The sequence below is a fragment of the Eumetopias jubatus genome, unplaced genomic scaffold (assembly GCF_037043125.1).
Source record: "Eumetopias jubatus isolate StellerSeaLion01/CBP00866 unplaced genomic scaffold, mEumJub1_p1.0 scaffold_1, whole genome shotgun sequence".
NCBI classification, from domain to species: Eukaryota; Metazoa; Chordata; class Mammalia; order Carnivora; family Otariidae; genus Eumetopias; species Eumetopias jubatus.
Window position 1 is genome coordinate 11,926,919 of NW_028274807.1, and position 8,329 is coordinate 11,935,247.

At 43.3% G+C, this 8,329-nt stretch overlaps 1 pseudogene; it reads left to right on the forward strand.

Moving 5' to 3' along the window:
* The first annotated feature begins 4,718 nt into the window (after positions 1–4,718).
* On the forward strand, positions 4,719–4,900 carry LOC114217440 (ATP synthase F(0) complex subunit j, mitochondrial pseudogene; annotated as a pseudogene).
* Positions 4,901–8,329: the final 3,429 nt, after the last annotated feature.

Below are 8,329 nucleotides of genomic sequence, written 5' to 3' on the forward strand. Positions count from 1 at the left end.
TCCCTTTACTTCAAGTGTGACTAACAAAAAACAGATGAGTAAGATAAATCTGAATAAAAGAAAAGAAGTGGACCAAAGTGAATTATCTTCCTTCTCAGCTAGAGATTAATCTCAAGGGTTGTGCTGAACCATCATTCCTGGTGATCATGGACCAAAGTCTATGAAAGTGTAAGTGACCTCACCAAGACAGCAGGCAGCAGAATGCCTTGGAATCGGATGCCGGGTTCAAATCCAGACTAAGTCATTTCCTAGTTCTGTGTTCTGAACAAATTTCCCAGTTTCTCCACCCTAAGCTCCCTCATCTATAGAATGGGAATAATAATAATACTGCCTCCTCCATCACAGGATGTAAAAAAGATTAAAAGATAAAATGCTTAGAGACACTACCTAGTATGGCACCTGGTACATTTTAAGTGATTGTTAAAAGATAACCACCATTATTACTACCATGTGGAACAGTCAGAAAAAATGACAAACAGCTGCACAGCACACCCGATTTTTCCTCCTGTGTGCAAACACGTGATGCTAAAGCATGGAGTTCAAGGTATTCCCATGTGTCAGCACGTTTAACCTGAGCTAAAAACCAGACTGAACAGTATTCAAAAAATCAGCTCCCAAACTTTCAGGGTGTCAGGTCACATGGCATGGTGCTCAGGGATAGGGAGAGAGTACTGTGGACTGGATTTTGTCCCCCCTCCCTGCACCCCCACCCCTGCCAAATTCATATGTGGAATCCCTGCCCCTCCAGTGTGAGTATATCTAGAGACAAGGCTTTTAGGAGGTAAGTAAATGAAGTCAAAGGGTGGGGTCCTAATCTAATAAGGATCAGTGGCCTTCTAAGAAGAGCAGGAGGAAGAGCGATCTCTCTCTCCATGAGCATGCACCCAAGGAACTTGAACTTGAAAGCCATGTAAAGATACAGCAAGAAGGGAGCAGTCCGCAAGCCAGGGAGAGAGTTCTCACCAGAAACAGAACTGGCCAGCACCTTAATCTTGGAATCCCCAACCTCCAGAACTGAGAAATAATTGTTTAAGCCACTGAAACTGTTGGTACTTGGTTATGGGGGCCTGCAAAAGAGAGTAAGATTCCACTTTTTCCTTTCCCTGCAACCAGAAACCTGAAAACACACCTTCACAGACAGAGAATGCCCCGTCCTAGTCTTGAGAGATGGCCAAGTGTGCACAAAATGTATAATGGTGTCCTCTGATTTTGAAAGAAATACACCCAATCCCATTTTCCAGGTTAAGTAACTTTCACGTGGGGAAAACCCTTCACCTCCCACTGAAGAGCCATACTTTGCACAGCAGTCAGCTGGGGAATATGTTTTGCTGCACAATTCAAACCTGTAGGCAAGTTTGAGTGAGAAATCTACCTCAATGACTTTTGTCCAAAAATTCCTTGAAACTAGAAGGCTCAGTGCTCTCCTGATAAGCATTTCTGCAAATGATTCACAAGTCTGAAGACAGATGTTATCGTCTGTGATTAACATAGTTTCCCCAAGGGAATGGGCAATGTCCCAAGAGAGATAAAAATGTAGACGGAGGATGAGTAAATCCTGAAACATTCTAGAAATTTCTGCGGAAATGAGGTTGATGGCCATGGATCCCCCTCCTCGCCAGCTCTACCTTAAGCAAAATGCTGCACAGCCCTCAAAGAGGAGGCCGCTGTACAACAGGGGCAAAGGCACTAGGCTGGGATTCAGGAGATCTGGGGCAAATCCATTAGCTCGTGACATATTCATTGAGGGCACATTATGCATTATGGTAAAGTGGTGAGGATCAGAGATGAGAGCCAGACTATCAGGTCAAGTCCCGGCCCCACCCTTCACCAGGGACATGTCGTTTGGGCGAGTCACTCAGTCTTCCCATGCCTCAGTTTCCCCAGGTGATGGGCTGGACTGAGAACGGTGCCACCATGTCATTAAATGTGTGTTTGCAGTTGTCATTGCTGCTACCGGGGCCAGCTGGTCTACCCCAGCTACTGGCATCAACGCCCCCCTTCTGATACTTCATAGCTCCATGTGACTTCCATCGAAACACTGAACTTGTATGTGCTTCAGTTTCCCCATCTGTAAGATGGAGACAGCAGTGCCTGCCTCATGGGATCATATGAGTGACATAAAATATGCAAAGTGCATGGTATAAAATAGTTGCTCAGGGAATGTTTTTCTTGTTAATAATGGTTAATTTTTTTTTCTTTGACTTTCATCTTCTCCCCTTGCCGCCACCACCATTAATTATTTACTATGGAAAATCTTTCTGGGCTCCGGCCACAGATAAACCCTAATAATGCTTATGGGTGAGAAAGGTTGCTCTCTTCTCTCCATGTGGATCTTCAATTTGATCATCTGTGGTCATGGTCTCACACACACAGCACATAGTGGAAATCAAAATAATCATCTAAATCAGGAATCAGAAAGCTTTCTCTGTAAAGGGCCAGATAGTAAATCCTTTTGGCTTTGCCAGCCATATGGTCTCTGTCACAACTACTCAACTCTGCTGACATAGTGGGAAAGCAGCCATAGACAATTTGTAAATGAACGAGTATGGCTGTGTTCCAATAAAACTTTATTTACAAAAACAGGCAAGGGGCTGGAATTGTCCCGTGAGCTGTCACTTTGCTGGTCCCTGATCTAAATTCATCCATGCAACAAATACATATGTATGCCTCATATCCTGCATGCTGGACACATAGCTGTCAATGAAATAAAGCCCTTGCCAAACCCGAGCTCCCATCATATTATAAAAGCATGTTACTATCTCCCACAGTGAAGAGACCGAGCGAAGACAGTTTTCCAAAAAGGGAATGATCATTTCTGTGAGATACTGCCAACAGTTTGTGGAAGCTGAGGACTGAGAATTGGCCATTGGCTTCGGCAACAAAGAAGTCATCAGGTGATACAAGCAGTTGCAGGGGAGTGGGGGGGAGAGAAGTCTGCCTGGAGTGAATTCCAGATGGACAGGAGGCAGGGCGATGGGAACCGTGAGGACAGAGCAGGAGGAGAAAAGCACAGAAGCGAAGTGGAAAGTGGAGGGGACTCAGACTCAGGCTCGAGGAAGGGTGTTGTTGCTGGGGCTGTTTTCAGATGAGGAGATCAAAGCATGTTTGCACAAAGAATGATCCAGAAAGGAAGGACAGTTGGATGTGATGACACAGGACAGAAGGAGAAGGGCTGTTCTAGGGGGATGTTCCAGAGTGACGAGAGAACGGGGTCCCCAGGGCCCAGGTGAGGGCGGGCCTCTGCAAGGCGCAGGTGCATTTCATCCCCGGTAACAGGAAGGCAGGCAGAGCAAAGGGTACAGACTCAGTTCTGGGAGGATGAGATGGTTCTTTTTTTCCCCCCACTCAAATCAGAAGTACTATCTTCAGATGAGAATGAGAAGGGAAGTTCTGAGGAGAGATAAGAACATTCAAAATGGTCAGAAAACATGGATCCGTGGCACGGAAATCAACTTGCCAGGCAATACTGAGGGTTGACCAGCCAGGAGGCTGGTGTTTTTCTCCAGCTACTGCCCCTCACGGGAAGAGCTTTCCTACTAGGATCCTTGCTAGGCTTTTGGCCAGCCTACAGAATGAGTCCCTTCAGCTTGTTTGTCTACTTGTGGTGCAATCGGCAGAGTCCCAGGGGATGGCCTCAGGGACAAGAATCATATAGCCTATTCTCTCCACATAACAGTCTGGCTCTGTAAGGGGCTGATGTGGGGTAGAGGTAGTTCCCCTAGAGTTATCCACAGGCATCATCCCCCAGAAGGGGGCTGAGGGACCGGAAAATAGTCTGTGGTTAGGCCTGGGCAGATTCACTTGGCATCAGGTGACCTTGAATCTGATGTGACAGTGAAGTCCAGAATAATATTCAAAATGTCCAAGACACAACATTGCCAGATCCTACTCTATTTTCAAAAGTTCTTGCACATGACTGTGTGTCCTGTATCTGTAGTGGGAGACAACTCTAGTCTTGTACTACATCTACTAGTTCTTAGTATGTACAAATGTCTTATTTCCAAGTAATCCTTAAAACAATCCAGCAGCAGGTATTATGGTTGTATCTAAAGTATGTGAGGCAGTATACCCGAAGTCACATAGCAGAAAATATCCCCAGGTCTGCCAAACCTCTACCTCTGGGATAGACTGAAAATACCTCTGATTCAGTTAGATGTTGCTTTTGACGGCAAGTAACAGAAACTCCCAAAATACCAACTTAAACAAATTAAGTGGGTTTTTTTTTTCTAGTGTAAAAAACCCAGCGATAAGCATTTCAGGACTGGTAGGACAACTGCACAACACCATCTAGAACTGCTGTTTGTTCTAGCTTTCTGCTCGCCTAGCCTTTGTTCATTGTTACCTCATGGCTATAAGATGACAGCGCCACCTCCAGCATTGCATCAGCATTCCAAGCAAAAAAAAAAAAAAAAGGTAAGGACAGAGGACAAAGGTGCCGTCTTTCAAAGAGCTTTCCTAGAAGCCCCACCCCACCACATGCACTTTTCATCTCGTTAGCCAGAACTACTATAGGGCCACCTGCGGCTAAAAATATAGAGTTTTAGCTGCATCCATTTCGGTCCTAAAAAAAAATGATGCTACACTTTCCACTGTTTCTCTAGCAGACCTCTTTGCCAATATTGCCAAGGAAAAATGCATTTTTCAAGATTAGAAAAGCCCACTCTCCGAGGCGCTGGCCACGCAGTCAGGGTGACCTGAGCCGGTGGTCTTGTGCCGAGATGCTTCAAAGTCTTATTTAAAATGTTTGGACCCCCATGAAGCCCTACTACATCCAAGTTTAGGAGGAGATTTGGATAGGAAGGGGGTTGATGGGCTTTGTTGTTTATAAAATCAGGAATGCTGATAAAAGAGGTAAAGCTTTGAAAGCTTTGGTCCTGCACCTGCTCATGGTCATCATTAACCAGCTTCAGCTGGAGAACACATCAGATGGAACATCAGTCGGGCTGTAAATTTCAGCCGGCTCTGTTAGATGGGAAGGAGCATGGCTGTACCCTTGTAGAAGGGCCATTTCCTTCCTGGCGTGAATACACGTGCCTGTGGGAGGTACCACTGCCTGAGCCCGTGTCCCTCTGACAGCTCCCCCATGTGCCCATGTTACTCTGAATAGATCTTTGGAACACAGCATGTACAGTGAGCATCCCACTCATCCAGCCATCCCATCCTTAGAAAACTGGAGGAACCCAAGAATAAAATTCTCGATTATCATAGGAGTTGGGGATCGGTTGGGGATTTGTGCCAGCACTCACACTTCTGACGGTTCAATAAATATTTGTTAAACAGAAAAAAAATTAGAAAAGCCACATAGTTAATATTACTGGAATGTTTCTATGCATGCAAACTGTGGTTATGTCACACAGAAGCTTCAACTCATCATCTTAAGGAAAACACCAAACTTCTTCAGAACAGTTGTTTTTTTTTTAATTGAAATTCAATTAGCCAACTTATAGTAACATCATTTGTTTCAGATGCAGTGTTCAGTAATATGTCAGTTGCATATAATAGCCAGTGTTCATCACATCACGTGCCCTCCTTAATGCCCATCACACAATTATCCTATCCCCCCACCCACCTTCCCTCCAGCAACCCTCAGTTTATTTCCTAGAGTTAAGAGTCTCTCATAGTTTTTCTCCCTCTCTGATGACTTCGCATTCAGTTTTCCCTCCCTTCCCCTATGATCCTCTGTGCTGTTTCTTATATTCCACGTACGCGTGAAGCACATGATAATTGCCTCTTTCTGACTGACTGACTTTGCTCAGCATAATACCCTCCAGTTCCATTTACGTCCATGTAAATGGTAGATATTTATCTTTTCTGGTGGCTAATATTCCATTATGTATATATATCACATCTTCTTTATCCATTCATCTGTTGAAGGACATCTTGGTTCCTTCTACAGTTAGGCTATTGTGGACATTGCGGCTATAACCATTGGGGTGCAGGTGTCCCTTCAGATCACTACATTTGTATCTTTGGGGTAAATATCCAGTAGTGCAATTGCTGGGTTGTGCGGTAGCTCTATTTTCAACTTTCTGAGGAACCTCCATAATGTTTTCCAGAGTGGCTGCACCAGCTTGCATTCCCACCAACAGTGTAGGAGGGTTCCCCTTTCTCCGCATCCTTGCCAACATCTGTCATTTCCTGACTTGTTAATTTTAGCCATTCTGACGGGTGTGAGGTGGTATCTCATTGAGGTTTTGATTTGGATTTCCCTGATGCCGAGCGATGTTGAGCACTTTATCATGTGTCTGTTGTCCATTTGGATGTCTTCTTCGGAAAAATGTCCGTTCATGTCTTCTGCCCATTTCTTCATTGGATTATTGGTTCTTTGGGTGTTGAGTTTGATAAGTTCTTTACAGATTTTGGATACTAGCCCTTTATCTGATATGTCATTTGCAAATATCTTCTCCCGTTCCGTAGATTGCCTTTTAGTTTTGTTGACTGTTTCCTTTGCTGTGCAGAAGCTTTTTATCTTGATGAAGTCCCAATAGTTCATTTTGCTTTTGTTTCCCTTGCCTTTGGAGACGTGTCTAGCAAGAAGTTGCTGCAGCCGAGGTCACAGAGGTTGCTGTGGCCGAGGTCACAGAGGTTGCTGCCTGTGTTCTCCTCTAGGATTTTGATGGATTCCTGTCTCATATTTAGGTCTTTCATCCATTTTGAGTTTATCTTTGTGTATGGTGTAAGAAAATGCTCCAGATTCATTCTTCTACATGTGGCTGTCCAATTTTCCCAGCACCATTTATTGAAGAGACTTTCCTGCTTTGTCAAAGGTGGGTTGACCATAGAGTTGAGGGTCCATTTCTGGGCTCTCTATTCTGTTTCATTGATTTATGTGTCTGTTTTTGTGCCAGTACCATACTGTCTTGATGATTGCAGCTTTGTAATAGAGCTTGAATTCTGGCATTGTGATGTTTCTTTTTCAACATTCCTCTGGCCATTCAGGGCCTTTTTTGGTTCCATACAAATTTTAGGATTTTTGCTCCAGCTCTGTGAAAAATCTCAATGGTATTTTGATAGCTATTGCATTGAATGTGTAGATTGCTCTGGGTAGCATAGATGTTTTAACAATATTTATACTTTCAATCCATGAGCACAGAATATTTTTCCATTTCTTTGTGTCTTCCTCCATTTCTTTCATAAGTGTTCTATAGTTTTTAGAGTACAGATTCTTTACCTCTTTGGTTAGGTTTATTCCCAGGTATCTTATGGGTTTTGGTGCAAATGTAAATGGGATCAATTCCTTAATTTCTCTTTCTTCTGTCTCATTGTTAGTGTATAGAAATGCAACTGATTTCTGTGCATTGATTTTATATCCTGCCACGTTGCTGAATTCCTGTATGAGTTCTAACAATTTTTGGGTGGAGTCTTTTGGGTTTTCCACATAAAGTATTATGTCATCTGCGAAGAGAGAGAGTTTGACTTCTTCTTTGCCAATTTGAATGCCTTTTATTTCTTTTTGTTTTCTGATTGCTGAGGCTAGGACTTCTAGTACTATGTTGAACAACAGTGGTGAAAGTGGCATCCCTCTCTTGTCCCTGACCTTAGGGGGAAAGCTCTCAGTTTTTCTCTATTGAGAATGATATTTGATGTGGGCTTTGCATAGATGGCTTTTATGATATTGAGGTATGTTCCCTCTATCCCTACTCTATGGAGAGTTTTAAACCAAACCCCTGGATGCCAAAATTCTCACCCACATACTAGCCAATAGGATCCAACAGTACATTAAAAGGATTATTCACCATGACGAAGTGGGATTTATTCCTGGGCTGCAAGGGTGGTTCAACATTCACAAATCAATCAATGTGATACATCACATTAATAAAAGAAAAGACAAGAACCATATGATCTTTCAATTGATGCAGAAAAAACATTTGACAGAACTAATTCACCCCACAAGGAGCAGTATCCAAGGCCTTCATCTGCCACACAATCCAACTATCGAAATTTATCCACCAATTTCCCAAGCCATTCCCCAAGGATCTGGAATTTCACAAAGGGGACAGGCACAATTCCATTGAGTGCTCATTGCACCAGTACATGTAGGAGCTAGAAAGACCCCTCTTCTTCTTTCTTTTTGGAAAGAAGACCCCTCTTCTTCCAAGAGCTTATACTTCCAAAGAAACAAGATGCTTTTGAATCAGTTTACTTATGTATCTGATGGGCTAACCCCAATGTGTGGGTTAGTAAGGCTCAGTGGTAGCATCTTGCACTAGGGTGGTACATTTGTTATGGTTGATAAGCCAATATTAATAAAATTATTATTAACTGAAGTCCATAGTTTACCTTAGGACTTATCTTTGTGTAGTATAGTATATGGGTTTGGACAAATATA